This window comes from Schistocerca gregaria, chromosome 6, assembly GCF_023897955.1.
Source record: "Schistocerca gregaria isolate iqSchGreg1 chromosome 6, iqSchGreg1.2, whole genome shotgun sequence".
Taxonomy (NCBI): domain Eukaryota; kingdom Metazoa; phylum Arthropoda; class Insecta; order Orthoptera; family Acrididae; genus Schistocerca; species Schistocerca gregaria.
The window spans coordinates 294,254,429-294,262,223 of NC_064925.1; the positions used below are offsets into that span (position 1 = coordinate 294,254,429).

The 7,795-nt window shown below is 40.0% G+C and overlaps 1 non-coding gene across 1 annotated transcript; it reads left to right on the plus strand.

The window, feature by feature from the left end:
• Nucleotides 1-281: 281 nt before the first annotated feature.
• On the plus strand, nucleotides 282-353 carry Trnag-ucc (transfer RNA glycine (anticodon UCC)). Its single transcript has one exon. It is a non-coding gene; the product is annotated as a tRNA-Gly (tRNA).
• The last annotated feature ends 7,442 nt before the right edge of the window (nucleotides 354-7,795 follow it).

Below are 7,795 nucleotides of genomic sequence, written 5' to 3' on the forward strand. Positions count from 1 at the left end.
CTTGATACATACAAAACAAATTACCTGGACTACAAGGCGCCAAACAGCACGCCACTGAGCAACGTGTGTTTATCGTCTGCTGTATCTTATAGCCTCGGCTCGTCCCGTCAGACATCGTGTCTGTGGAGCAGTAACAGCACGCTTGGGACCAGGTAACACGTGCCTGCTGTCACTGTGGCTCTTCACGAACTCTCGCCAACCTGTTTCGTGGCGCACGGTCGGAAGTCAGTGAAAGGGACGAAATGCAGCGCATTCTGGTTTCTAGCCAAGCGGACGCGTCTTCGATGGTGGTGTAATGGTCAGCATAGTTGCCTTCCAAGCAGTTGATCCGGGTTCGATTCCCGGCCATCGCATTATTTTTAATTTGATTTCCTTGGCAATGGTGTTGTGCTCGTCAGCCCAAAGATTTGTTTCATGTAGTTCACCACGCTGGTCTATCCTGTCCAAGCCTCATCACCTCCAAATAACTTCTGCAACCTATATATCCTTTCGAATCTGCTTAATGTGTCCACCTCTTGGCCTCCCTCTGCAATTTTTATTCCCCCACCCTACTCTAACACTTCTCTGCAATGCTATGTTGGTGATCTCTTGATATCTCAAAACCTACCCTATAACCTAATCCCTCCTTTTAGTCGACTTATGGACTTGCAATATAATTGCTTTTAAAAAAAGAAAAATTAAATCATGCCGTAAGGGGCTTATAACGAAACCGTAAAAGTACACAAATCTTGATGTAGTGATCACATACCACACATATTCACCCCCAAACTGTCAGCAACTCAACAAATTTAGCTATTAATGAAGCTCCAAATAAGAGGAACCTGATTGACGGATTAGTGGCCAACTTCGTTTCGATCAGTATCGAAATTCTACGTAGAACCAACTAATCTACATATTTCTAAAAATGACAAATAACATGAGTGTTACATAATATCTGACTTTTACACAACTAAAAGTAAGATGATCTGTGCAAATAAGTGTTGTAAACTGCTTTGTGTGTAGTGATGCTTGGTTACAATAGCCTAAGAATAATCTTATGCATTTCATTGTGCATACATTTCAATGTTTTTTTACTAGTTTTCTGCTAACTTTTAAATGAAACTGTGTCTCAGATTTTTTAATTACTTCGTGTACTTGAGGATCATTTAACTTGCAATCTGTGCAAGAATCATGCATTTACCTCTTTTTTGTTTTTGTAAGCATGTAGTTTTATTGTAACGACATATTCTAAAGCATATCTATGTAATGAAAGGATTATTTTCAGATCTATTACTGCAACATACTGTTTGCCCGAAAGGAAGACAGGCTTGAAGATTGTACACGCAAGAAACTGCAGTTTTGTCGAAATCTGATATTCAGACTGTTGCTGTCCACAAAGTACTAGTTATCGTTGCAAGAAGAATACAACAACCAACTAATGCTAATAATGCTATTTACATTGTGAAATGCCGCCGTTATTTTACGTCCACGTCGAGTCATAAAATTCTACTTTCTATTTTTTTGTATATACAATTTATAAATATATTTTAAAAAATTTAAACGGGAATTTAGTTAGGAAAATTGCTGAAGTTCTTGAGCAACGTAGGTCTAATATTTACATCATACTCAAATAAACTTTTAAACAGACACAGGCTATGTATTACACTAATACATATTGCATATGTAAGCATATACAGGGTAACAGTTATTGAACTATATGAACTCCGGTGTCCGACACTTTATTCAACATTTTAACGTCACTACAGATATTCGGATTTAGGTTATGACATGCTCGATATGCCTGCCAGCATTGGCGATGATGTGGCGCAGACGAATAGCCATATTCTGCATGACTCGCTGTCGATGACCTCCTGAATAGCTGTTTTCAGCTCAGCAATGGTTTTGGGGTTATTGCTGTACACCTTGTCTTTATTATAGCCCCACAAAAAGCATGTACTCAGATCCGGAGAATATGGCGGCCAGTCGAAGACCATGCCAGTGGCTTCTCAGTACACCAGAGCCAGAAGGCGGTCCCCTCCCCCCCCCCCCCCCCCCTCTCTCTCACTCTGCTCCTCGAGGACATCGCTCTCCTGATTCAATGGGGTCGAGGTCCGTCTTGCATGAACTTCATCTTGTCGAAATCAGGATCACTCTAGTTAATGGAGATGATTTCATTTCCCAAAACCTTCACGTACCGTTCAGTAGTCACCGTGCTATCAACGAATAACGTATTGATTATTCCGTGTACGGTTACATATATGAAAACGCTTTCTTGGGGAATTGTTAGAGCGTCGAGGGACACATTTTTTTCATTGTTTGGTTAATGTTTTTAGAACTGGTATCAACGGAAATATTGAAGCAAGTACTCTTTTTTTTTTTTTTTTTTTTTTTTTTTTTAATGGAATCGTATACGAAGGCTGGAACTTTAATAGTGGCAACAATCGTTTAGCTGATGAGAGAGCGTTTCGGAGATGCTAAACAAACTCCACTGGCAGACGATGACGGCGAGGACGATGGCGGCTATGACGATGATGATGACTATGATGATATTTGACAAATATGTATTCCGAAGCTCCATAGGTTCTATCAAGAATGCCGTTGATAAGCTTCGTACGCTGAGTGTCTGTGAGCTCAGTTTGTTAGTTGCAAATGGAGACCTAACTACAGAAACGGCACTTGAAGCAAAGCACTAGCGTAACATACGGCCTGATCAGCACAATACATCGTCGATGACAGAAAATGAAGGCCAGTGTTGAGGTCCATGTAAAGACCACGCTAAAAACAGTTTATTGATGTCAGTGTACCGGGTGGTTATAATTAAAATGCAGCTACTAAAGGAAGGCCAGTGCGGGCTGTAATTATCCTATGGCAGCGAAACATGATAGATACGCTAGTGCATTAATGCGGAACAGATATACACCGGAAAAAATTAGTACCAGTTTCGGCAACCTTATGTAAATGTGCGGCTGTACTGTTTACCATCGACGTCTCCTATGCTCACTTGGAACAAACTGTGTAAACGTGGCTAATAGTAAATTCAGCATTATACTTTTCTCACTTGTTTGACGTTTTCCGCCCATGTTCTGTTCTTGACACATTCCATTTGGAAGCATTTCTACGTATTTTTCCTGCGTTCACAGCGCCAGATTTGCACCTGGTGGCAAAATTTTCAGCATAAGTCGGTTGTGCAATAACACATTAAAATATCCACCACGTTTCGTTGCCACACGATAATTACAGCCCACACTAGACCTCTGCACTTTAATTGTAACTATCCGGGATATTTCATTAACAGCTTTTTCGGACACTACGCTAGAAACCACTCTTCAAAAAAATAAATGTAATGATCTAGATCATGATACGCTTGTCCACAAAAAGGTGTTAGTCTGTGCATGAAACAGTTTCAGTCCCTTAAAGTTTGTCTGTGAGGCCCCGAAAGATTATAATGCTATCGTGTGAATCACTTATAACTAATGTGAGACTTGAGGCAGCTAGCCAACTAGATCCTTTGTAGCTATGTGATTTGACAAGACTTTCAGCATTAAAAATAGCATCCAATTTGCTAACACTGTAGTAAATATGAATATTCCAGAGGAAGCAGTTTTGACCTCTTAAGATGTTAGAAATATATTTATGAATATACTGGTTGATGAAACATTGGAAATAATTAAACGTAATTTGCTCAAGTGTAAAAATATGACAATAAGTAAGTGAGATCGTTGAGCTTTTAGACTTCTAGAAATATAACCTACATTCCACGTTATTTACCTTTATAAGGAAAAACTACCAAATGGAAGACGACTTAACGATAGGTAACAGTTTGCCAAGCATCTTACCAGACATTTCTTTGATGGCTTTGAAATTAGATTCCCCGATATAAAAGAGAAAATACTGTACTGTCACCAGTATGTTGATGACAGCATATTCAAAAAAGATTTAAATTACGTAACAGACAGAAATAATCAAAAGTATCCAAAAATTACGTTCACAATTTAACATGAATCTGATCGTAGCATTAATTTTCCAGAGTGGTGTGTTGGCATATCGAATGGGAAACATATTTTTAAAGTCTGCAGAAAGATAACACATTCGGGAATAATCTATGTGAATAATTAAAATCATCCAGCCAATCGCAAAAACACGTATTTTTATTGAGTTTTACCCAGAATATTACAGTTACTACTCCCTGACGAAGGAAAAGCAATAAAATTAAAGATAATCAAACACTTACCAAGTATATGATGTGATGTAGTTGTATCATACTATACATAAAAATATTAAACGATCAAAAAACAACTACATACGCAATTCAATAGAAAATAGACGGTATATTACACTTAGATATAAAGGACCTATAAGAGACAGTGCTGCCTCCTGTATTATCGTAACAGAAATACTGTTTCTTTTTTTAAAAAAAAAAACTTTTTTTGAATGTGTACTTTTGGTGATATATTTGTGAAGAAATTTTTAAAGATGTATTTTTTATGATGTATTTTGACACATACTGCAGCACAATGAAACTTTGTCCAGTGCATGTGTGCACGGTATTCAAAAATTCTTTGTCCAAACTAACAGGGATGATAATGCAGACAAAAACAAATAAATTCGTAAATCAACCATGTGCCGGAAACCTGTACTGCATGAGCACTCAGCATGAGCAGGTAGTACACGAGCGGAGTAGATAAATGTCGTGTCTAATGTTATACCAGGAGCTAGTTTGTGGTGTCTTGCTCTTCGACACAGCCGGCCGGGGTGGCCGAGCGGTTCTAGGCGCTACAGTCTGGAACCGCGCGACCGCTACTGTCGCAGGTTTGAATCCTGGCTCGGGCATGGTTGTTTGTGCTGTCCTTAGGTTAGTTAGTTTTAAGTAGTTCTAAGTTCTAGGCGACTGATGACCTCAGAAGTTAAGTCCCATAGTGCTCAGAGCCATTTCAACGTTTTTTTTCTTTTTTTTTTTTTTTTTCTTCGACACTGAGTCAGTAAACAGCGGCGGATTGCACCAGTGCCTGTATGACAGACGCAGTTGCAACATGGAGTGCTACTTATTGGGAGAACTGCGGGACATACACTTTGCTTACGGTGCGGCTGAAGGCCATAATCGAAGAGCCCAGAGAATTTACTGCGATCATTTCCCTGTCCGCAGATGTTCACATTATCGTTGATTTACTGCAATCCACGCTCGACTGGTAAATACCGGTACACTGATGGTAATCAGGGCTAACTCGAGCAGACCACGGACGGTGCGTACATCTAACGTTGGGAAAAAGTGCTGTTACCATTTGAGAACAAACCACAGTCAAGTACAAGAGCACTTGCTGCCGTGCTCGTTATTCACCATAGTTTATTATGGCATGTGTTACGTGAACAGCTGTTTCATCCTTATCGTCCTGAGAGTAGAGACCATGGGACCAGATGACAATCCACCTCTTCTGGAGTATGTACGTTTGATTCCTGGCCGCTCGGGGTAGCCGTGCGGTCTCAGGCCCCTTGTCACGGTTCATGCGACTCCCCCGTCGGAGGTTCGAGTCCTCCCTCGGGCATGGATTTGTATGTTGCCTTAGCGTAAGTTACTTTAAGTTAGATTAAGTAGTGCGAAGCCTAGGGACTGATGACATCAGCAGTTTTGTCCCATAGTCCTTACCACAAATTTCTATTTTGACTCCTGCAACAGACCAATGAAAACCCTCGTTTTCTGAAGTGGTTATGTCTGGAAACGAGTCTTAATTTACTCGGGAAGACATTTACAATAGTCACTCTTCCCACATATAGTTAGATGAAAACCTACGCATTACAGTTGTGCAAGGTCATCAGACACAATTTGGTCTGCCGGAGTGGCCGTGCGGCTCTAGGCGCTCCAATCTGGAGCCGAGCGACCGCTCCGGTCGCAGGTTCGAATCCTGCCTCTGGCATGGATGTGTGTGATGTCCTTAGGCTAGTTAGGTTTAAGTAGTTCTAAGTTCTAGGCGACTGATGACCTCAGAAGCTAAGTCGCATAGCTCTCAGAGCCATAGACACGTTTTGCAGTAAACATGTGGGGCTGTATCCTGCCCACTACTTCGCTGGGCCTTACATGTTGTCTGTTCGGCTCCGGTGGCCATTATACGGACTGTTCTTAGAAGTTCAGCTGCCGATGTTATTGGTGAAGGTGCCAAAAGATATTAGGAGGATGCAGTTTCAGTATGACGCACCCCCAGTGCACTTTGCAGAACCAGTCCGAGCAGTAATAACCATACTTTTGGCAGCCAGTACATCGGCTGAGGACGTGTACATTGGCCTGCAAGCTCCCCAGACCTCACCCAGTTAAACTTCCTTCTCCGGGCCTACATGAAAGCCGAGGTGTAGTCTACCCTTGCTGAATCGGAGGCGGAACTGGTTGCAAGAATTCTTGCAGGTTCCTCACAGCTACAGAACACAACACCCCTTTTCCAGCGAACGTGGGACGTCCTAGTAAGTCGATACCGGTACTACGCTGGGGTTTATGGTGCTCATTTTGAATATTTATTGTAATGCGACAGTCTTCAGAAAATGAAGCAATCAATAACATCGTATTATTCCCACTAACACAGTGCCTCCTGCATAGTCACTACTCCAGCAATATGGGTTTGTGACTCACTGCTGCTTTACGAAATATATTTGTTTCTGTCGCTTTCAGCATCCCTGTTATTTTCTGCACTGAATTTTTGAACACGCTGTACAAACATTCCCACAAAAGCGACGATTGGAACGCAAATTTCTGTTTCCCGTAGCAATATGAATTTCGTAACAAATAGCAGTAGTTCACCATGTTTCAATGTTAGTGTAGTAGTGTAAATACGGTGGCTTTTAATGAAGTATATTGGAATCGATTGACATATAATTAGGAACTTATCTTAATAACGATGCTATACTATCTTCGAATAGTCATTGCCTTAGACGTTGGAGCCAACTTAATCTCTGGTGCCGACAGTGTAATCAGCCATCTACTGTTGTAATGTTTATGCATTAAGGTGTTCTGAAAACAGTGCTGATATTCAAGATAATAAAAGCGGGTTAAAAGCTGTGAGCCATCTGGGGAAGTTATCCTTCCATTACTGATCAACTGTTTCACCAGGTATCCAGTCTAGTTTACCAAATTCGCAACCAGAGTAACATTAATTATAATCTTTTAATAGTCATCTTACGACAACCGGTGCTATATATATATATATATATATATATATATATATATATATATATATATATATATAAAGAAATAAATCAGTTTATAATTAGGCATTTATTTTAACATTGATCATTGTACCGTTAAAATTTTAGCATATTAAACTTGATTCATAACTAAACTGGTGCCTTACTTAGGATTGTAAAAATATGAGTTTGTAATCTTATGGAACACATCAAATATGGAGCCAAGATTTGGAGACTGCATAAGGCACTGCATTTATAAAATAACACACAAAGAACGTTGAAACATATGCAAGAGAAAATTAACCACAACCAACCGATTCAATTTTCACCCAAAGAAGTTACGGTTGTAGCGCAAACCTGTCAGTCATGAAATTACCACACACTGGTATACTAAATTTATACTAATTGTCTGTGAAATCTTCTATAAAAGAATAGCTGAGGGCTAGTTTGATGATTACACCACATGCTTCACGTGGTCAAGGAGTGTACTCCACAATAATTTTGATAGTTAAAATAAATTACATCGAAACGCTATTTACAAAAGAAAAACCCTCGAACTGGTTACTATAGTCATATTATTAACCTGATGGCTCAAACAATTATATAAGCACGTGGTACTTGTCTCGCAGAGTACACTCCACGTGGGTTGAAC